Genomic DNA, 24,693 nt, shown 5'->3' with positions numbered 1-24,693 from the left:
ACGTGAAAATGTATGCATGCATGTCTACGTTGCTTTGGATAAAAGCGTGTGCTAAATGGCGTATATTATTATAATATAGTTATTAGTGTGAATCTTTACATGAGATATGACCTCATAAGTATCCCAACTCTTGGTGCTGCTGTCAATGTTGAATCACTGTTGCTGATTCATCTGTTGAATCGTTGTTTCCTCATCAGGCGTGGCTGGTTCCCTTTCTCCTATACACGTGTCATCCCCGAGACGGACAGCGACACGCTACGAGTCAACAAGTACGTTTAACATTTTTTGCCACTATTGTGTTGTGTATTTGTAAGGGAACAGGCCTTTAATGCTCATCTTTACGTGTTATTCAATAGACATAGAATTACTCCATTCTCTCTGAAGCTGATTTGTTCGTGAGATCAGAGATTTTCAGTTCTGGCTATGAATGTAAATTATTTTTTGCGGCTTAACTGTGTGAAACTGATTGACTATGGGCTAGATTCAACCCATATCGCGGAAGATCCCAGTTATAGCGCGTTTGACATTTTAAAGGTAACTTCAGATTGAGCCGACATTTGCAGCGTTTACCATGAATGTAGTCTCTGTGAATGCGGAAACATCTCCTTTAGAATGTAAATCGCGCTATGGCACGGCTCTCCCACAATACATATTGAATCTAGGCCTACTGGATGTCATGGTTCCAGTTTGCAACCGTTTGAATAATCGGATAATCTCAGTTCTTATTGATATTGATCTCGCTCTCTGTCACGATCGTTGAACGGAGTAGACCAAGGCGCAGCGTTGAAGGCAAACATACTTTATTATCTATAGTGATAACACGAACAAAACAACAAACGATACATGCAGTCCTACGGTACAAACCAAAAGGAACAAGATCCCACAACTACTGTGGGAAAACAGCCTGTTTAAATGTGGTTCCCAATCAGAGACAACCAGCAACAGCTGACACTCGTTGCCTCTGATTGAGAACCACTCTGGCCAACATAGAAACAGAACAACTAGAATAATTAACATAGAACACAAAACACATAGAATCTACACACCCTGGCTCAACATATAGAGTCCCCAGAACCAGGGTGTGACAGTACCCCCCCCCAAAGTCGCGGACTGCGACCGCGCCTCAACATAAACCAAACAGGGGAGGGCTGGGTGGGCATTCCTCCTCGGAGGCGGTTCCGGCTCCGGGCTTGACCACCACCCTTCAATCATCCCCCCGTAGCGCCCCTGATCCGGTCTGGCCCCGCTGGCTGGAGCTGGACTGGATATCGTAGGAGCGGATTGCTTAAGCTCCGGTGTGGAGCAGCTGACCGGTACCTGACCAGGCACCGGTGACCCAGGCACGGGTTGTGCCGGACTGACGACGCGCACCCCTGGCATGGTGCGTGGAGCAGGAACGGGCCGGACCGGGCTGACGATGCGCACCCCTGGCTTGGTGCGTGGAGCAGCAACGGGCCGGGCCGGGCTGGCGACACGCACCGTAGGCTTGGTGCGAGTGGCAGGAACAGGCCGGGCCGGGCTGGCGACGCGCACCGTAGGCTTGGTGCGATTGGCAGGAACAGGCCGGGCCGGGATGGCGACGCGCCCCGTAGGCTTGGTGCGAGTGGCAGGAACAGGCCGGGCCGGGCTGGCGACGCGCACCGTAGGCTTGGTGCGAGTGGCAGGAACAGGCCGGGCCAGGCTGGCGACGCGCACCGTAGGCTTGGTGCGAGTGGCAGGAACAGGCCGGGCCGGGCTGGCGACGCGCACCATCAACTTAGTGCGGGGAGCAGGAACGGGCCGGACCGGACTGGTGACGCACACCACTTGCTTGGTGTGAGGAGCGGGACTGGGTTTCTTCATAACCCTCCGCTCCCTCAGCTGCCTACACAGTTCCTCTCGCCGTGCCTCTACTCTCACCTTCTCCCTTATCGCCTCCAGTAGCTCCACCCTCTGAACCAGTAACTCCTGCTCCCTCTGGACCAATAGCCTCCTTAACCTGGTGGCCTCCTCACCCAACCTCCCAATACGCCCTGTAGCTGCCACCTGCTGCCCCGTCGCCCATGCCGTGTGCCCCCCCCTAAACATTTTTTGGGGTTGCCTCTCGTCCGTCCAACGATGACACTGTTGACGCCGTTGCTCCTCTCTCCGTCGCGCCTCCACCGTCTCCTTCCACGGACGGCGATCCATCCCGGCCTGGATTTCCTCCCAGGTCCAGGACCCCTGCCCGTCCAATATCTGCTCCCACGTCCAGGCTGCCTGCTCCTGGACACGCTGCTTGGTCCTGGTATGGTGGGATCTTCTGTCACGATCGTTGAATGGAGTAGACCAAGGCGCAGCGTTGAAGGCAAACATACTTTATTATCTATAGTGATAACACGAACAAAACAACAAACGATACATGCAGTCCTATGGTACAAACCAAAAGGAACAAGATCCCACAACTACTGTGGGAAAACAGCCTGTTTAAATGTGATTCCCAATCAGAGACAACCAGCAACAGCTGACACTCGTTGCCTCTGATTGAGAACCACTCTGGCCAACATAGAAACAGAACAACTAGAATAATTAACATAGAACACAAAACACATAGAATCTACACACCCTGGCTCAACATATAGAGTCCCCAGAACCAGGGTGTGACACTCTCATTTCAGTCTCTGTGTAACTAACTGACTTGTGTCTGTCTCCAGTCTCCACCATGGTAAGAGCAGCAGCACAGGGGACCTGTTGGAGAGAGAGGACATGGCCGGTGTCATGTCGTCTCACCTGCTGGCACAGAGCATGCAGAGCGCTACCTTGGCACACAGCAGCAGCAGACGGCAACAGCGCCCGTATAGCGTGGCAGGGCCGGGCTTCTCACAGGTGAACAACAACAACAACAACAACACCCAACTACACACATAGATACCAGGGTTGTGCTCAACTCAGAATTTTAGAATTGACTAAATTGAATTGGTCACATCCCTACGGGATGTAGAATTAGAGTTTGAGTGACAGGAAGTAGAATTTAATTCAGTGGAATGCAAAGAAATTCCACTCAGTCATAGATCATGAGTTTCATTGAATCTGACAGGTCACACTTCCAGATACCAAAGAATATATCACTTTTCTCTGGAAACAATGTTCATATACGTACTCTTTTAACCTTAGTGCTTAGAACAGCTAATTATATTTCCACCAACCATTTTCATTTGTTTGGTTTATTTTTTGAAGACCTCAGGGTCAACTTGAGAGTTAAAACATTTTCTCCATACTGAATAACATTTCAGTGATTAATGAAATATAATAACTTAGAATATTTCCATACAGGTTTTGTTTTCCTTGTTCATTCATTTTAAGAGTTTGTCCTGAAAATATATAATGTATATAACAGCTGAGTTTCTTAAGCCGTTGAAGGGACCTAAGTCACTTGTGCAGTAAACCATCAGTGTGATAGGCTGTCTGTTTTAGGTCCCCAGTGTCACTCAACACAGTTTTCCCATAACGTTCTGGCCAATTAACTTACGTAAACGAGGGATCAGTTCCCCTCTGCCTCACTCACTGTGTGTGTGTGTGTTTGTGTTTGTCTGAGCGTGTTTGTGTCTGTGCGTCTGTGTTGTGTGACGGGCCGCACAGAGATGACAGAGCCCAGATCGGAGAAGGCTGCTTGCCGCTCGGCTGCCTCTGGTACTGAGGAAAGTGGTTGTGACAGCTGATAGCATAAAGAGGGACTAGCCCTGCTGACTGGAGACACACACACACACACACACACACACACACACACACATTGTCGCTGAGGTGAGAGTGAGCGGGGGCTGTGTTCCATTATGTAACACCACAGCCCTTTACAGGGCAGGAGGAGGCGGGAGGTGGAGAGGTACTGTATGTGGGCATGATAATAGTCTCTAATTGCTCAGATAGTCACGTAACAACTTCTTGGTCTTGTTTTCCCCCTCAGATTATATCTCTAGTGGCATATTGAGAGGAAAAAAGTTGAGTTAGAACAGAGCGTTATGTTAATTTTATACAGCTGTGTCACTCTGACTAAAAGCAGTGGTTGTTCTGCTATGTTCAGCTGATGCCCCTTACAGGCTTGTATTAGTATGTCAACACTTCAATGACTGATCATATAAGCAATTTAGCGGACGCTTTTATCCAAAGCGACTGATAGTCATGTGTGCTTACATTTTTCTTAAGTGGCCCCAGCAGGAATCTAACCCACGACTCTTGGCATTGTAAGTGCAATGCTCTACCGTCCTGGCCCCCACTCCCCCCGTCAATGGTCGTTTAGTCTGACTGCTACTTCCCCCCCCCACACCCTGTTTGATGACTGGTTTTCATCAAGCTGTCCACTCAAGAGAAAGCTTCTCACTGTAACCAGTGCCTGTAATCTGGTTCAGGTTATTAATCGACCTACCAGGGTGTTTACAAACACTACAGGAACAAGATCATCCACATATATTGATCACATTTTTACTAATACTGTAGAACTTTGTTCTAAAGCTGTATCCGTATCCATTGGATGCAGTGATCACAATATAGTGGCTATATCCAGGAAAGCCAAAGTTCCAAAAGCTTGGCCTAAAATAGTGTAGAAGAGATCATACAAAAGATTTTGCTGTGACTCTTATGTGGATGATGTTAAAAATATTTGTTGGGCTGATGTGATTAATAAGGAGCATCCATACGCTGCACTTGATGAATTTATGAAATTGCTTCTTCCAGTAATTGGTAAACATGCACTTGTTAAGAAACTGACTGTTAGATCTGTTAAATCTCTATGGTGATGATGAACAATTGAAAAACTGTATGGCTGAAAGAGACGGGGCAAAAGGAGTGGCTAGTAGGTGGCTGCCCATCTGACTGGCTGACTTACTGAAAATTGAGAAATGATTTGACTAAACTCATCAAAAAGAAGAAGAAACTGTTTTATGAAGCCAAACGCAATGTTATAAATGATGAAATTATGAAAATGTTTTAACTTTAAATGAAATCATGGGCAGAAAGACAAATTCAACTCCATCTTCCATCTCTCAGATGGCTTATTCATCACAAAACCATTTGATGTTGCCAACTAATTTTAATGATTACTTCATTGGCAAAGTGGGCAAACTTAGGAAGGAAATGCCAACAACAAACAGTGAGCCATTGTATTCATGCATATAAAAAAAACAAATAAGTTTGAATTTTGTAAAGTTAGTGGGAGAGGTGGAAAAATGAGTGTTATCAATCAATAATGACAAACCTCCTGGCATTGACAACTTGGATGGAAAGCTACTGAGGATGGTAGCTGACTCTATAGCCACTCCTATCTGTCATATCTTTAATCTGAGTCTAGAGGAAAGTGTTTGTCCTCAGGCCTGGAGGGAAACCAAAGTCATTCCACTACCCAAGAGTGGTAAAGCGGCCTTTACTGGTTCTAACAGCAGACCTATCAGCTTGCTGCCAGCTCTTAGCAAACTGTTGGAAAAAATGGTGTTTGACCAAATACAATGCTATTTCTCTGTAAACAAACTGACAACAGACTTTCAGCATGCTTATAGAGAAGGGCACTCAACATGTACTGCACTGACAAAAATGACTGATGATTGGTTGAAAGAAATTCATAATAAGAAGATTGTGGTAGCTGTACTGTTAGATTTCAGTGCAACCTTCGATATTATTGACCATAACCTGTTGTTGAGAAGGTATGTTTTATGGCTTTTCAACCTCTGCCATATTGTGGATTCAGTACTATCTATCTAATAGAACTCAGGGTTTTCTTTAATGGAGTTCTCTATCAAACATGTAGGGTGTGGTGTACTGCAGGGCAGCTCTGTAAGCCCTCTACTCTTTTCTATTTTTACCAATGACCTGCCACTGGTATTAAACAAAGCCTGTGTGTCCATGTATTCTGATGATTCAACCACATACGTGTCAGCAACCACAGCTAATGAAGTCACTGAAGCCCTTAACAAAGAGTTGCAGTCTGTTTTGTAATGGGTGGCCAGTAATAAACTGGACCAAAACATCTCTAAAAATAAGGGCATTGTATTTGGTACAAATCATTCCCTAAGCTCTAGACCTCAGCTGAATCTGGTAATGAATGGTGTGGCTCTTGAGCAAGTTGAGGAGAATAAATTACTTGGTGTTACCTTAGATTGTAAACTGTCATGGTCAAAACATATATAGATTCAGTGGTTGTAAAGTTGGGGAGGTCTGTCCATAATAAAGAGATGCTCTGCTTTTTTGACGCCACACTCCACAAAGCAAGTTCTGCGGACTCTAGTTCTGTCTTATTTTGATTATTGTCTAGTCATGTGGTCCAGTGCTGCAAGGAAAGACCTAGTTAAGCTGCAGCTGGCCCAAAACAGTGTGACACGTCTTGCTCTTCATTGTAATCAGAGGGCTGATATAAATACTATGCATGCCAGTCTCTCTTGGATAAGATTTAAGGAGAGACTGACTGCATCACTTATTTTTATAAGAAATATTAATGTGTTGAAAATTCCAAATTGTTTGCATAGTCAACTTACACACACACACACACACACACTTACCCCACCAGACATGCCACCAGGGATCTTTTCACAGTCTCCAAATCCAGAACAAATTCAAGAAAGCGTTCAGTATTATATAGAGCCATTATTGCATGGAACTCCCTTCCATCTCATATTACTCAAGTGAACAGCAAACCTGGTTTCAAAGAACAGAAAAAGCAACACCTCACGGCACAACGCCTCTCCCCAATTTGACCTAGATAGTTTGTTGTATGTATTGATATGTAGGCTAAGTGTGCCGTTTTAAATGTATGTAGTTATGTCCTTGAGCTGTTCTTGTCTGTTAATGTTCTGTATTATGTCATGTTTCATGTTTTGTGTGGACCCCAGGAAGAGTAGCTGCTGCTTTCGCAACAGCTAATGGGGATCCTAATAAAATACCAAATTCCAAAATGAACATTTACAGTATTTATTCATCACTACAGTTATTATAATGTGTATATAGTGCTATTTCTATTGTTGTTTTTTATTACCATATTATAATAATAATAATAATATGCCATTTAGCAGACGCTTTTATCCAAAGCGACTTACAGTCATGTGTGCATACATTTTTACGTATGGGTGGTCCCGGGGATCGAACCCACTACCCTGGCGTTACAAGCACCATGCTCTGCCAATTGAGCTACAGAGGACCATAATAATACTATTGCATTACCATTTTCATTGTTTTATTTCACTAGTCGTGCATGTTGGAGCTCGGAGCCTAAGATTTTCACTGTACCCTGCAATCACACCTGCAACCCTGTACATGTGACTATTAAACACCCTGAAGCTGAATCTGAGCCAGATAGGGACCACAAAGTACTACTGATAAACAGTAACCTTACCTCTACCTTGTCTAACATGGTGGAACAATATCTCCAGCAATTCAATTGATAATGTTTTGGATTGCAAATCAATCAATACTGTTATCATGTATTCTCAACTATCTAGTGTGACACAAAAGTTCCAATGACTTGAAAAAACTCTGAAAAGTGTTTCGTCTTTGTCTCCCCAGCATGGACTTGAACAGTATGAGCAACGTTTTCCGACGAGGTAAGGCTCACTTCTTTTCTCTATAGATAATAATGCTCTGTTGTGATACTGAATTGATAAGGTTTGGCCGACTAGATAGACTGGAGATGATTACATGGACCAATGGGTAGACAGTACAAGTAGTTAGCGTCCTTAACTATTCCCATGATAGGAACTCCAACTTTCCAACAGAAACTATCAAACTACAAACAAGGACATATCAGGTTTTTTTTTATGGTTTCCATTTTGTTGTGTTAATTGCCATATTATTTTAATGGTTTCCTTTTTGTTGTGTTAATTGACATATCATTTTAAATGGTTTCCATTTTATTGTGTTAATTGCCATATTATTTTAATGGTTTCCTTTTTGTTGTGTTTCCGTTTTTTCCCCCGATTTTTATTTATTTGATGATGAGACCTACGATATCATGATTATGTGATATCATGTGGGACAGAAAGGTTGGTTTGCCCAAAAGCCCAATGTTGGTCCGCCTCAACCCATGTTGGACCAATGGGAATCACCTATCCTTATGCCATTCCTAATGGGTCAAATAAATATTTTCCCTCAGTGTTTTATCCTTTTAATTTCAAACATATTTGTTGCTTTAACTTGCTTTTTGCTTTTATCGTTAAGTTTCATTTAGGTTTTTATTTATTTATTTGATGTCAGGGAGAAGCCTCAGGCTTGCACGCTCCCCTCCTAGCTACTGACCCGCAACACATCATGCTTCTAGCTAGCACCTCCATAGTATTAATACTATCCCTTTTGTGCTGCTGCCCACACTGTGCTCTGTGTCCATGTAAAGGCTACAGTAAACTAGACCATATCGTATGTGTTTTCTATGCTATTTGAACTCAGGTCTGCAGTAAACGTGAAAGGCTGTCAGTTCATTTGTTGTAGCATATCAGAGAAATTAGATTGAAGACATGAGATGAGCATTTTACTGTATGAAATACTATGATATTCAAATCCTCGTCATGAATGGATGAAGGGAATAGCAACATGGCACCCAGCTCTAAAATTGGCCAAACTATATGCCTGTCGATTGGCCAACTGTATTTGGCTGTGGTTGTGTTGCTCCACTGTTGTTTCTCTGAGTGAGTGAATATATATATATATATACAGTGAGGGAAAAAAATATTTGATCCCCTGCTGATTTTGTACGTTTGCCCACTGAAAAAGTAATGATCAGACTATAATTTTAATGGTAGGTTTATTTGAACAGTGAGAGACAGAATAACAACAAAAAAAATCCAGAAAAACACATGTCAAAAATGTTATAAATTGATTTGCATTTTATTGAGGGAAATAAGTATTTCACCCCTCTGCAAAACATGACTTAGTACTTGGTGGCAAAACCCTTGTTGGCAATCACAGAGGTCAGACGTTTCTTGTAGTTGGCCACCAGGCTTGCACACATCTCAGGAGGGATTTTGTCCCACTCCTCTTTGCAGATCTTCTCCAAGTCATTAAGGTTTCGAGGCTGACGTTTGGCAACTCGAACCTTCAGCTCCCTCCACAGATTTTCTATGGGATTAAGGTCTGGAGACTGGCTAGGCCACTCCAGGACCTTAATGTGCTTCTTCTTGAGCCACTCCTTTGTTACCTTGGCTGTGTGTTTTGGGTCATTGTCATGCTGGAATACCCATCAACGACCCATTTTCAATGCCCTGGCTGAGGGAAGGAGGTTCTCACCCAAGATTTGACGGTACATGGCCCCGTCCATCGTCCCTTTGATGCAGTGAAGTTGTCCTGTCCCCTTAGCAGAAAAACACCCCCAAAGCATAATGTTTCCACCTCCATGTTTGACGGTGGGGATGGTGTTCTTGGGGTCATAGGCAGAATTCCTCCTCCTCCAAACACGGCGAGTTGAGTTGATGCCAAAGAGCTCGATTTTGGTCTCATCTGACCACAACACTTTCACCCAGTTCTCCTCTGAATCGTTCAGATGTTTATTGGCAAACTTCAGACGGGCCTGTATATGTGCTTTCTTGAGCAGGTGGACCTTGCGGGCGCTGCAGGATTTCAGTCCTTCACGGCATAGTGTGTTGCCAATTGCTTTCTTGGTGACTATGGTCCCAGCTGCCTTGAGATCATTGACAAGATCCTCCCGTGTAGTTCTGGGCTGATTCCTCACCGTTCTCATGATCATTGCAACTCCACGAGGTGAGATCTTGCATGGAGCCCCAGGCCGAGGGAGATTGACAGTTATTTTGTGTTTCTTCCATTTGCGAATAATCGCACCAACTGTTGTCACCTTCTCACCAAGCTGCTTGGCGATGGTCTTTGTAGCCCATTCCAGCCTTGTGTAGGTCTACAATCTTGTCCCTGACATCCTTGGAGAGCTCTTTGGTCTTGGCCATGGTGGAGAGTTTGGAATCTGATTGATTGATTGCTTTTGTGGACAGGCGTCCTTTATACAGGTAACAAACTGAGATTAGGAGCACTCCCTTTAAGAGTGTGCTCCTAATCTCAGCTCGTTACCTGTATAAAAGACACCTGGGAGCCAGAAATCTTTCTGATTGAGAGGGGGTCAAATACTTATTTCCCTCATTAAAATGCAAATCAATTTATAACATTTTTGACATGCGTTTTTCTGGATTGTTTTGTTGTTATTCTGTCTCTCACTGTTCAAATAAACCTACCATTAAAATTATAGACTGATCATGTCTTTGTCAGTGGGCAAACGTACAAAATCAGCAGGGGATCAAATACTTTTTTCCCTCACTGTGTATATATATATATATATATATATATATATATATATATATATATATATATATATATATATATATATATATATATACCTGGAAGCTTCTCCTTCTCTTTGTTCCACAGTTCCGAAGGGGGAACAGTTACGAAATTGATTTCGACAGTGTGAGATGGGACAGACAGACAGACACAGACTCGGCTTGCTGCTGCTGCTGCAATAAGACTGCCTGACTGACTGCCTGATTGCCAGGCACCTCTAACCCTCACCCCTCCTCACCAGTCACTCTAACCCTCACCCCTCCTCTCTCCAACCCACCACAACACTCCCCTCTCCACCGGCGCTTATCAGTCTATTTCCCTATTCTACCCTGTCCTCCCCCCCCCCCCCCCCCCCCCCTCCATTCCACCAAAGGAAAGACTCTATCCCTCTATCCTCCTTCCACTCTACTGGGAAGTTCCCAGGCCAAGCACTGGTGGAACCAGTACTACAAAGCAGAGCGAACTAACCCCACCGCTAAAGGACTGTGACACCGTACTGACACCATCCAAATCATTGGAAAGATGGACTTTGTCTGAGGAGGAAAATTAGGAACATCTTTTGCTTGTCTTTAATGCATGTACATGTATTTTCTATTCAATGGGGACTTCTTCCTCTGCAAACATACAATAAAATAGTACAAATTATTTAAAATAAAATCTTGAACGTTCTCCGCTAGTTTTGAAGGTTGAAAGATTAATGATTTTATATTATCAGTGTAAATCAAAATGGTAATCCGAAGGGGATTGTAAAGATGACAATGACTTCTGATAAGAAGGTAAAGTTAAATCATGCTGGGTCTTCTCATGCTTCAGACAGTAACTTTACTTTATAGACTGTGAGGTTCTTCTGATAACTTCAAACATTCCTCTTTAAACCAGAGGCTTATGTATCACGTGTAGTGAAATAACTTAAATGTAAATGCTATTTTTTCATAATTATAATTTATTGGGGGGGGCATCCGACCAATGAAATGGATGACAATGAATGTGCACTGTACATTAATGTAATTAATGTGATTATCGGTTGATCAAAACGCACCTTAAAGACCCAATGCTCTGTATATATTTGTGACATTCTCTGTAGACATTTAGTATTGTGTTATTACGACTATTAGCCCCAACGTAATATTTTATGATGTCAGAGGTCTTACCTCACAGGCAGTGTGAAAGAACCTTACTCTGATAACCAGAAGCTTTGGGTTTTTCTGAATATGTTTTGTCTTAATATCAATATACACAAGGCTGAATGGGGGAAAACCAACCCTCATCCCTGAAATAAAGAGTTGCAAGGCTCTGGTTACTGTTCAGGCGTTCATGCATGAAAGAACAGACAACTGATACCTGTGTTATACCTCGGCCATCCCACAACAAAGGTGCTACATTTCATAGTGCGTAAAAAACAACCTCTCTTCTCACCCCCTCCAATCAGTGCTGCCTGGATGCCAACTTTTAGCAAACAACTCCCAATAATTGACTGCACAGTGCCTCTTGCTTGTGCGTACAATAGGAAGATGAGTTGTGCGTAATATTATTAATAAATGTTTCCTAGCTATAAACCGTTAAATCTAACCGTTGTGTAATTAGCATATATCACAGAAATAATAGGTCGTTCTGGTCTACACAGTTACATACAGAAACTTGAGTGAATTAATGGGTCAGATGCCCTTAAAGGAGTCATCAGCCATAATTTGCCAACAGCACAACCGCAAATTATGGCAATAATAGAATTGGATCAATAGCCATTTAGAGCGTTGTAATAAATAACCTTTAGTCACATGTACTGTAACTCTTGCTATTGTGACACATATTTGCAGTACATATGAAATGAGCAACCTGTAAAAGGGAGAGCGGTTGATTCGTTATTGTGACTTCATTCAGCCTTCTTGTACTTTTAGCCTTTGTAATAAAATAAAGGGAATGAAAAAGCATGATATGTGAGGCAGGATAAAACATGTATGTCATTTCTATGTGCTGAATAAAGAAAGACGCTAGTCTGTCTGCACCTGTCGATACTAACCCCGGGTCCTGTCTAAAACAGAAATGCTTGCCTCTAAGTATAAGTCTGTTTTCTATCACAACACCATCTTTGAATCCCCCCTTTTTTAAATCCTATTAGATTGACCTGATTATTACAACTTGCCAAAGAGAGGAATAAGTGACATTTACAGCCCAAAAACAAAATGGTGTCTACTTTACATATGCCTTGCTGTCTCTCTCCCACTCCCTCTCTGTTTGTGTGTGACCTAACTCCTGTCTCCCCCTAGCTTTGCCAACCCCCTTCTCTATCTATCTGTGTTTTGATAAATGTAGAGACAAAAGCGCTCTCAAACGGGTTACTACGATCGGAAGCTGCCAATGTTTCTTCTCTCTTCACTAGAATAAGGCCGAGGTAGGAGTGATTAGACTGCCACATCTGAAGAGATTGCACGACCACTCTGTGGGAAAATAAATAATTATATATATATATATATATATATATAATATGATTATTCTATTATTTATGTCATATTGTTTATGGAACAATGCAAATTTTTTGTTGTGAAGACACATCTGAATAATGTACAGAGAATTATTGATGAACATTCTTTGGGGGACACCAAAACAGTGTAATGTTGAAAAATGACCTATGGAAGAAAAGCTGAATAAATATTTCTTCAGTTGAGAGCTCTGTTGTATTTCTCTATGCTTTTAACATAAAGATAATGATCTTTAAATTAAAAAACAGTGCCTTCGGAAAGTATTCAGACCCTTGACTTTTTCCACCTTTTGTTACTTTACAGCCTTATTCTAAAATGGATTAAATAGTTTTTCCCCCCTCATCAATCTACACACAATACCCTATAATGACAAAGCAAAATAATTTATTAAAATAAACTAAAATATCACATTTACATAAGTATTCAGACCCTTTACGCAGTACTTTGTTGAAGCACCTTTGGCAGCGATTACTGCCTCTAGTCTTCTTGGGTATGACGCTACAAGCTTGGCACACCTGTATTTGGGGAGTTTCTCCCATTCTTCTCTGCAGATTCTCTCAAGCTCTGTCAGGTTGGATGGGGAGCGTTGCTGCACAGCTATTTTCAGGTCTCTCCAGAGATGTTCGATCGGGTTCAAGTCCGGGCTCTGGCTGGGCCACTCAAGGACATTCAGAGACTTGTCCCGAATCCACTACTGCGTTGTCTTGGCTGTGTGCTTAGGGTCATTGTCCTGTTGGAAGGTGAACCTTCGACCCAATCTGAGGTCCTGAGCGCTCTGGAGCAGGTTTTCATCAAGGATCTCTCTGTACTTTGCTCCGTTCATCTTTCCCTCGATCCTGACTAGTCTCCCAGTCCCTGCCGCTGAATAACATCCCCACAGCATGATGCTGCCACCCATGCTTCAACGTAGGGATAATGCCAAGTTTCCTCCAGACGTGGGCCCTGTGTAGCTCAGTTGGTAGAGCATGGCGCTTGCAACGCCAGGGTTGTGGGTTTGTTTCCCACGGGGGGCCAGTATGAAAAATGTATGCACTCACTAACTGCTAAATGACTAAAATGTAAATGTCTCGGAGCTCTACGGACAATTCCTTCGACCTCATGGCTTGGTTTTTGCTCTGACGTGCACTGTCAACTGTGGGACCATATATAGACATGTGTGTGCCTTTCCAAATCATGTCCAATCAAGTTGTAGAAACATCTCAAGGATGATCAATGGAAACAAGATGCACCTGAGCTCAATTTCGAGTGTCATAGCAAAGGGTCTGAAAACTTAAGTAATAAGGTATTTCTGTTTTTAATTTTTAATAAATTTGCAAACATTTCTAAACCTGTTTTCGCTTTGTTGTTATGGGGTACTGTGTGTAGATTGCTGAGGCATTTATTTATTTTTTAAATCAATTTTAGAATAAGGCTCTAACGTAACAAAATATGGAAAAAGTCAAGGGGTCTGAATGCTTTCCGAAGGCACCTGTACATCTTTCTTTAGAAAGGAGATTGCTTGTCTCTAAGTTGATCTACAGCTAGAGGCCAACAAAAGGTGCTTCCCACGTTTCCATCCAATCATTTCATGCGGATAAATTACCTGGCTCATAAAAAAAAGTCACGACCGGCTGATGAAAACAGGAAATGTCGGTACAATTTTACAAATGTCGACAGACAATTTGTTCGTTCAACATGGTGGGATCTTTTTGTGTTGGTAAAATTAATTATGCAAGAAATGGCGGTGGAAACTACTTTATACACAAATATTAATATAATGACCATCATATCGAAGTAATCTTGAAGTCATATCACGCGATATGTTGTGTGGTATTCCCACGACCCGGGAAGGCATGCAGTTTATTAGGCTACAGATGAAATGAGCTATGATTAACAGGGTGGTGAAAGTCCACGGTGATGAGCTTGATGCTCCTTTCCAATAAATAGCGAGGGTCCTGTTCTGGTGAAATGATGATCGATGCTTGGCTTCCGTTTTGAATAATTAAAATAATCTCGCTCTCATCCATAATAATCTCATCATGCAGCACTGGATCACTACGCACAGCCTTTTATCCATCAGTTTGATGGAAACACATCTCTGTTGGGAAAATGTGCATATTTTTATGAGGATTTTAAAATATTCACATGAAAAGCTTTCGCCAATTGGATGGAAACCTAGCTATAGGCTCATTAAATTACTTTATTGCAATACAGTAGGTAAGGCACTTGGGGATCACAAAAGTGTTAGTGAATGGAACAACAAATTATAAATGGGTCTAGACCTTCACTTAAATGCACCAAAAAAATCTTAGCTGCTATTGATGAATTATTTAGTTTTTCCCGTTCCCGTTCTTTAGTTAAATGTAGTCACCCACCCTAAGCCTCCTCTCCCACTACCTCTCACGCATGCAATGCCTCCACTTTACATATTTGGTGTTACCTTCCTGCATGGTGGTCTGGTCTTGTTGTCTCTGTGGATTCTAGTACAGCGCGGTAGGTCCCATTTTTATTAGTCTCCTATACACTGAGTGTACAAAACATTAGGAACATGACAGATTGACCAGGTGAAAGCTATGATCCCTTGTTGACGTCACCTGTTAAATCCACTTCAATCAGTGTAGATGAAGGGGAGGAGACCGGTTAAAGAAGGATTTTGAAGTCTTGAGACATGGATTGTGTATATCTGCCATTCAAAGGGTGAATGGGCAACACAAAAGTTGTAAGTGCCTTTGAACGTGGTATGGTAGTAGGTGCCAGGCGCACCGGTTTGAGTGTGTCAAGAACTGCAATGCTGCTGGGTTTTTCACGCTCAACAGTTTCCCCGTGTGTATCAAGAATGATCCACCACACAAAGGACGTCGAGCCAACTTGACACAACTCTGGCCAGCACCCCTGTGGAACGCTTTCGACACCTTGTAGTCCATGCCCGACGAATTGAGGCTGTTCTGAGTGCAAAAGGGGGTGCAACTCAACACTTGGAAGGTGTTCCTAATGTTTTGTACACTCAGTGTAGATCGTCCAATATAGATGGTCTTTAGATGCTCAAATTGTCAACCAAATGAAATATTATTTGTCACATGCTTTGTAAACAACAGGTCTAGACTAACAACGAAATGCTTACTTACGGGTCCTTTTCCAACAATGCAGAGTTAAAGAAAAGTAAATAAAATAAAACAATTAAAGTAGTGATACGAGAAATAAATACACAGTGAATAACAATAACCAGTAAAAATAACATGGCCATATACAGGAAGTAGAAAGTAACATGGCTATATGCTGTACAGGGAGTACCAGTACCGAGTCAATGTGCAGGGGTTCGAGGTAGATATGTACACTACATGACCAAAAGTATGTAGACACCTGCTCGTCGAACATGTCATTACAAAATCGTGGGCGTTAATATGGAGTTGGTCCCCCCTTTGCTGCTATAACAGCCTCCACTCTTCTGGGAAGGCTTTCGACTAGATGTTGAAACAACATTGCTGCAGGGACCTTAGTGAGGTCGGGCACTGATGTTGGGCGATTAGTCCTGGCTCACAGTCGGCGTTCCAATTAATCCCAAAGGTGTTCGATGGGGTTGAGGTCAGGGCTCTGTGCAGGCCAGTCAAGTTCTTCCACACAGATCTCGACAAATCATTTCTGAATGGACCTCGCTTTGTGTACGGTGGCATTGTCATGCTGAAACAGGAAAGGGCCTTCTCCCAACTGTTGCTCTGTATGTCGCTCTGGATAAGAGCGTCTGCTAAATGACTAAAATGTCAAATGTTGCCACAAAGTTGGAAGCACAGAATTGTCTAGAATGTCATTGTATGCTGTAGTGTTAAGCTTTCCCTTCACTGACCGGGGCAGATCTAGCAGGGCAGAAATTTGACGAACTGACTTGTTGGAAAGGTGGCATCCTATGACGGTGCCACGTTGAAAGTCACTGAGCTCTTCAGTAAGGCCATTCTACTGCCAATGTTTGTCTATAGAGACGTCATGGCTGTGTGCTCGATTTTATACACCTGTCCGCAATGGGTGTGGCTGAAATAGCCGAATCCACTAATTTGAAGGGGTGTCCACATACCTTTGTATATATATAGTGTATATGTAGGTAGGGGTAAAGTGACTAGGTAGCAGGATAGATAATAGACTGAGCTGTAGCAGCATCGTGTGTGTGTGTGTGTGTGTGTGTGTGTGTGTGTGTGTGTGTGTGTGTGTGTGTGTGTGTGTGTGTGTGTGTGTGTGTGTGTGTGTGTGTGTGTGTGTGTGTGTGGAGAGTTAGTTAAAAAAAGGGTCAATGCAGGTAGTCCGGGTAGCCATTTGAATAGCTATTTAGGAGTCTTGTTTCGCAGTCTTTTGGCTTGGGGATAGAAGCTGTTTAGGGTCCTATTGGTTCCAGACTTGATGCACCGTTACCGCTCACCATGCAGAAGCAGAGACAACAGTCTATGGCTTGGGTGGTTGGAGTCTTTGACAATTTTTGGGGGCCTTCCTCTGACACCACCTGTTATAGAGGTCCTGGATGGCGGCCCCAGTGATGTACTGGGCCGTACTCACTACCCTGTGTAGAGAGTTGCGGTCGGGTGCCTTGCAGTTCCCGTACCAAGCGGGGATGCAGCCAGTCAATGGTGTAGCTGTAGAACTTTTTGAGGATCTGAGGGCCCATGCCAAACCTTTTCAGCCTCCTGTGGGGGAAGAGGCGATGTCGTGCCATCTTCACAACTATGTGGGTGTGTGTGGAACATGTTAATTCCTTAGTGACGTGGACAACGAGGAACTTGAAGCTCTCGACCTGCTCCATGTGAATGGGGGCGTGCTCAGTCATCCATTTTCTGTAGTCCACGATCAACTCATTTACATTTTAGTCATTTAGCAGACGCTCTTATCCAGAGCGACTTACAGTTAGTGAGTGCATACATTTTCATACTGGCCCCCCCGTGGGAAACGAACCCACAACCCTGGCGTTGCAAGCGCTATGCTCTACCAACTGAGCTACATGGGACTACTCCTTTGTCTTGCTGACGTTGAGGGAGAGGTTATTGTCCTGGCACCACACTGCCAGGTCTCTGACCTCCTCCCTATAGGCTGTCTCATTGTCGTTGTCAGTGTTCAGTCCTATCACCATCGTGTCGTTGGCAAACTTAATGATGGTGTTGGCGTCTCTGTTGATTTGTAACTGCTTGTGAGAGTTAGGGTTAGGGTTGTGGCTGGAGCTAGGATTAGGGTAAGGGTTAGGTTTGAGGCTATATGATTCGGGTTGAACCGGGATGTGGACATGAAGCTAGGGTTAGGGTTGTGAATGAAGCTAGGGTTAGGGTTGTGAATGAAGCTAGGGTTAGGGTTGTGAATGAAGCTAGGGTTAGGTTTACGGTTGTGATTGAGGGTTAGAGTTGAACCGAGATGTGGACATGAAGCTAGGTTTAGGGCAAGGGTTGTGGATGAAGCTAGGCTTAGGTTTGTGTTTAGGGTTAGTGGATCGTTTGTTGGACAGTTTGAACATCTACTGATCATCTGTAGAAGATATCCAAACAAAGTGTTACTGTAGGCTACAGTACTGTAGTTGTACTGCTCCTGATCCACCACCATACCACTGCCAGCCAGCCAGTTCTTCCTACTGCTCACAAACAGGTACTTCTCCCAACTGCATGTAAACCTGACCTGTGAGTCCTGACCTGCAACGGGTATTGTAGTGCCATTTAACTGGTGTCTGTCTGTACAGTAGCCTGTCTGTGTTTCGTGTGATTTGTGTAATGTTTGTGTACGTATCAGATGCCTGTTTGTGTGTGCCTGCATGTTTGCCTCTCTCCTCTCCTCTCCCCTCCCCTCCCCTCCCCTCCCCTCCCCTCCCCTCCCCTCCCCTCCCCTCCCTTCTCTTCTCCTCTCCTCTCCTCTCCTTTTTTTTGCCTGTGACTTTTTTATGTTGCTTCTTCTGTTTTGTTTGTACTGAACAAATTGCATTCTGGGGAGTAACACGCTTTGGGGAATGACATAATGACCTAAGATTAACTTTAGTATTATTAACATTGGTTGGGGTTTTGTCAAAATACTTCAAACTAACCATATATGGGAAAATAGTGTTTTGAATATATTTTACTGTCTATAACAGATTCATTGGTTATATGTAAAGAATATGTTTAATCAAATGTGTCGTGTGATAAATACTGTCATTATTTTTATGAGTACTGTGGCGATGGTTAGTTTACTAAGAAGTTACCCATTACAATGATACGTAAGTAACATGATGAGTCACCTGTTGCCATTCGGCCGAGCTATCACGCGTTCATTCGGTGGCTTCCTCTTAAGTCAACTTGTTTTTTCTCACTTTCACTATCTAACTGAACTTCACTGTCATTGGCTAGTCTGGTTTCATGAGGAGGGTCCGTAGCCCATCCTCTCATTCTGTCTGGGTCTGAAATGGCACCCTCTGCATGTCTGTGTATGAACATCCTGAACAGATTCACCAAATCTTCATTCTCTGTTGATTATTTTGTTGCATGACCGCTTGCCTTGTGCACACATCAGTCTCATTTCACCCTTAATCCATCTTCAATCAGAGGCAGCTCCAGACTCACTCTCTTGCTGCAGTAAAAGTGCTGATTCTCTGCTCTGTAATCCTGGGTGTTAATAACGGTTGGTCTCCACTCCCCTCTTCCCGTTCTTCATCCCTCCTGTCCTTACAGTGTCCCCCCCCCCGCCTCAGGAGGAACCAGCCCAGGCCACTGAGGACCAACCCAGGCCTCTCATCTCTGACCGTGACCAATCTCCTCCTCCAATACTCTATTAGCTCCATGCTCTACTTCCTGTTATCCTTGGTTCTGATTGGTTGCTGTGAAGCGCGGATATATTTAGCCAGCCAATTAGAAGAGAATAACCCTGATTCTTTTGGACAAATCCAAGCACACACAGGATTGATCTTTCACAAGTACTGTAGACCATGTACTGCCATTGACATTTAGTTTTAGCGGGACCTATGATGACTGCAATACAATGACTGAACATACATGTCTTACTGAACTAGCCATAGCATTCAAACATAACTAGCCTTGGACTGTATCTTCAATCAAATTGAAGCATTTGAAAACTGTTATATACTGTATGCCGGAAATTGTAGCTTAATCTGTTACTTGTTACAGATAATGATGTACGCATACAGTATGTTTAAGAAGATGTCGTTGTTTGATCTATATTAATTTGGGGGTCTAGTTATATGATCTGATCATACAGTATGTTACTTATTGCTATTTGGGATTTGTAAGATTGTGGGAATATCTTTAGTTTGTGTGAGCAATACATTTGTCACAAAGTAAAGTATTTTATATATTTCAAAGGGCCTATATGATGGAGAATAAAAAGGGAGGCTGTAATAATAAGACAAAGGATTTGTAACTTAACAGATTTTCCTGTTGTATTTTGTACCAGTTTCTATATGTATGCGCTTCTCATCCAGTTTAATTTGTCTGTAAATCAATCTACAATGTATAGAAAGATGCACTGAATTTACTGTATGAAATATAGGGAAAATAACATATTGCAGAGTATATTCCATATATTACCAGTGTGTTTGTACTGTGCTATAAGAAATAATTGTAGAACGCGTTCTATCTCATTCCTTTTGGTGCGTTTGTGCGTGTGTGCACTCGTGCCTGCTCGTGTGCGTGTACCAAGGAATACATGAGACGCACATTGATGTGTAAAACAGACTTTATTTATATTTCATAATAAGGTACAGAAAGTAGAGTGGGGTGGGGTACATCTTACTGACAGCATCCCCAAACTAGTCCTGTTCGTTTTAAATCACGACCAGGGCACATCTTACTGCCAGCATCCCTAAACTAGTCCTGTTCATTTAAATCACGAACAGGGCACATCTTACTGCCAGCATCCCTAAACTAGTCCTGTTCATTTAAATCACAACCAGGGAACATCTTACTGCCAGCATCCCTAAACTAGTCCTGTTCATTTAAATCATGACCAGGGCCCATCTTACTGCCAGCATCCCTAAACTAGTCCTGTTCATTTAATTTGTGACCAGGGCACATCTTACTGCCAGCATCCCTAAACTAGTCCTGTTCATTTAAATCACGACCAGGGCACATCTTACTGCCAGCATCCCTAAACTAGTCCTATTCATTTAAGTCACGACCAGGATACATCTTACGGACAGCATCCCTAAACTAGTCCTGTTCATTTAAGTCACGACCAGGGCACATCTTACGGACAGCATCCCTAAACTAGTCCTGTTCATTTAAGTCACGACCAGGGCACATCTTACGGACAGCATCCCTAAACTAGTCCTGTTCATTTAAGTCACGACCAAGGTACATCTTACGGACAGCATCCCTAAACTAGTCCTGTTCATTTAAGTCACGACCAGGGCATATCTTACTGCCAGCATCCCTAAACTAGTCCTGTTCATTTAAATCACGACCAGGGCACATCTTACGGACAGCATCCCTAAACTAGTCCTGTTCATTTAAATCACAGCAAGGCCAAACATTGCTCGTCATCACATCCCTTTCGTCTCACTAGCCTGGCATGATGGCACAAACAGACTGGTACCCAGGCTATCGTCTCACCACTTAGCAGGTTAAAACAATTTAGATCAAATATCCTATGTTCCTGTTTTCCCCAAGACTTCATTAAATTCATCTCTTTGGCAACAATAAAACATAAATACATGTACTTTTAACTCTCACTTACATGTAAATTCCAGGTAATTTCTTGACATTCTTAATTGTAATTTTTATTTTTTGAGATACAAAAATAGTCCATACAGACGGTGGTCTAGATGGATCTATGGATACTAAACTAGTACAGAATAGTAAAGCTCTAGAAAGGCTAACAATCACTCAACAGAACACACTTACTGCATGGAGACTAGAGTCTATCATTAAACCATAGAAATAACTATGTAATTCCATATCTATGAACTGAATCGGCAACCTGGTTCTTTGAGGCTAATGCCTACAGTGATATTAGCCTGGTCCCAGATCTGTTTTGTACTGTCTTGCCCAACCTATGGTCATTGGAGTCGGCAAGACCGTACAAACGGACCTGAGACCATGCTACAGTGATACTGCTGTAATACTGCATTAGCTTACCAGACTGACTGGACTGAATGCGTTCTACATTACACCCACATCCATCCTCTTTCATTTCTATAGCAAACACATTTTCACATACATAGCAAAAGTCCATAAATTCAAAATGTATTTTCCATTTGTTAAAATCATGAAAACAATATACTGACTAATCCATGTAACATCACCAACCCCTTAACCACACAGCAGACCACAAACAATACATTAACACTAAACCAGTTCTCAGTTCTGTGGTCTTCCAACAAGTCATTTCATTATTTCATCTTCAACATGTTACCGAAGCCACTTGAAAATCATTTGTTTGTTCTTCCATTCTTTAAGTTGCATTTTAAGGTTTCATATATTTTTTTAAAGTGATTATTTCATCAAAAGGTTCCTATAAAAATGATATGCTACTGTATCTACGTATTTGTAAGCGTGTTGTTCTTGTACTGCAGTACCATTTTCAGAATCGGAATCAGAAATGTACAAGTTCTTTTGATCGTATCACAAAGGATCTTCACCTCAAGAGTAGCAGACACATCACACAGTATGTGGTGCAGTGAAGCTCAACTCTGAGGGCAAGGACAGGCAGCCACCTTCATCTGAGGATAAGACCGAAACCAATGTAAGCTGTGCTTTACCCACACTATCTGCTGCAAAGCAAATGGATTTGAAGTCCTAAAAAGTACAGCATTTATTCAACGTCATCAATGATATGGTGCATTCACACAATAGTTTAGGTTCAGGGATGTCTGTAAAATCTGGAGGGTATTTACTAGGAACCAAACGGGGAAGGACATACCTGAATTTGTCCAACATAAATTCTCATTTGCGTTGCGAAACGCTCTGTAACTGTTTGTTACAGTGTGCACTAACGATAACGCCCCAGGCCTTCAGAGGGAGGGGAATACTGACCCATACTGACAGATGGAGGGGAATACTGACCCATACTGACAGATGGAGGGGAATACTGACCCATACTGACAGATGGAGGGGAATAGTGACCCATACTGACAGATGGAGGGGAATACTGACCCATACTGACAGATGGAGGGGAATACTGACCCATACTGACAGATGGAGGGGAATAGTGACCCATACTGACAGATGGAGGGGAATACTGACCCATACTGACAGATGGAGGGGAATACTGACCCATACTGACAGATGGAGGGGAATACTGACCCATACTGACAGATGGAGGGGAATACTGACCCATACTGACAGATGGAGGGGAATACTGACCCATACTGACAGATGGAGGGGAATACTGACCCATACTGACAGATGGAGGGGAATACTGACCCATACTGACAGATGGAGGGGAATACTGACCCATACTGACAGATGGAGGGGAATACTGACCCATACTGACAGATGGAGGGGAATACTGACCCATACTGACAGATGGAGGGGAATAGTGACCCATACTGACAGATGGAGGGGAATAGTGACCCATACTGACAGATGGAGGGGAATACTGACCCATACTGACCCATACTGACAGATGGAGGGGAATAGTGACTCTGGCACGCGCATTGTTGGAAATCATAAGGCCCATATGCAGTTGTGGTCCGACTCCTTAGAGAAAACACTAGAATCACAAAATTCTGCTTCGATCATTATTTGTGATATTTCATTTATATTTGATGATGACGGGTAAACTAATGTCTCAAAGATATGCTCTTGGTAGAGTCACTTTCCAACACCGATCCTTTGGTGAAAAGCCTGGATTGTGTCCTTTCCCCCATTTTTGTTTCCTTCTCTGAGTGGGGTGTTCTGTTTTGATATCCATGTTAAACAGCTGATCAATAACATTATCGTCTGTCTTCCAAGTAACAAGCGGTAATGTGTTGTTCTCCATAACATGCTGTTAATGAGTGACTATGGTGGCAAACAAGTGACATGTTCATTCTAAAGATTGTCTCTTCGCTCCCAAAAATATGTTGAATGCAACATAAGTCTTTACCTTCATACAAGTTCTTTGTAACATATCTATTCTTCTGTGTATGTAAACTCAGCAAAAAAAGAAACATCCATTTTTCAGGACCCTGTCTTTCAAAGATAATTTCTAAAAATCTAAATAACTTCACAGATCTTCATTGTAAATTTCCCATGCTTGTTCAATGAACCATAAACAATTAATGAACATGCACCTGTGGAACGGTCGTTAAGACACTAACAGCTTACAGACGGTAGGCAATTAAGGTCACAGTTATGAAAACTTAGGACACTAAAGAGGCCTTTCTACTGACTCTGAAAAACACCAAAAGAAAGATGCCCAGGGTCCCTGCTCATTTGCGTGAACGTGCCTTAGGCATGCTGCAAGGAGGCATGAGGACTGCAGATGTGGCCAGGGCAATAAATTGCAATGTCCGTACTGTGAGACGCCTAAGACAGTGCTACAGGGAGACAGGACGGACAGCTGATCGTCCTCGCAGTGGCAGACCATGTGTAACAACACCTGCACAGGATTGGTACATCCGAACATCACACCTGCGGGACAGGTACAGGATGGCAACAACAAATGCCCAAGTTACACCAGGAACGCACAATCCCTCCATCAGTGCTCAGACTGTCCGCAATAGGCTGAGAGAGGCTGGACTGAGGGCTTGTAGGCCTGTTGTAAGGCAGGTCCTCACCAGACATCACCGGCAACAACGTCGCCTATGGGCACAAACCCACCGTCGCTGGACCAGACAGGACTGGCAAAAAGTGCTCTGCAGTGACGAGTCACGGTTTTGTCTCACCAGGGGTGATGGTCGGATTCGCGTTTATCGTTGAAGGAATGAGCTTTACACCGAGGCCTGTACTCTGGAGCGGGATTGATTTGGAGCTGGAGGGTCCGTCATGGTCTAGGGTGGTTTGTCACAGCATCATCGGACTGAGCTTGATGTCATTGC

The 24,693-nt window shown here is 43.0% G+C and overlaps 1 pseudogene across 1 annotated transcript in view; it reads left to right on the top strand.

Moving 5' to 3' along the window:
* Positions 1 to 19,491, top strand: part of LOC311120068 (BAR/IMD domain-containing adapter protein 2-like) — a 53,903-nt pseudogene extending 34,412 nt beyond the window's left edge. The window contains exons 7-10 of the transcript in view: positions 198 to 269; positions 2,673 to 2,844; positions 7,501 to 7,538; positions 19,388 to 19,491. The product of the transcript in view is annotated as a BAR/IMD domain-containing adapter protein 2-like (transcript). The remainder of the gene's footprint in view (positions 1 to 197; positions 270 to 2,672; positions 2,845 to 7,500; positions 7,539 to 19,387) is intronic.
* Positions 19,492 to 24,693: the final 5,202 nt, after the last annotated feature.

This window comes from Coregonus lavaretus (assembly GCF_964263955.1).
Source record: "Coregonus lavaretus genome assembly, contig: HAP1_SCAFFOLD_2169, whole genome shotgun sequence".
Classification (NCBI taxonomy): Eukaryota; Metazoa; Chordata; class Actinopteri; order Salmoniformes; family Salmonidae; genus Coregonus; species Coregonus lavaretus.
This window is presented reverse-complemented; position numbering and strand designations above follow the sequence as displayed.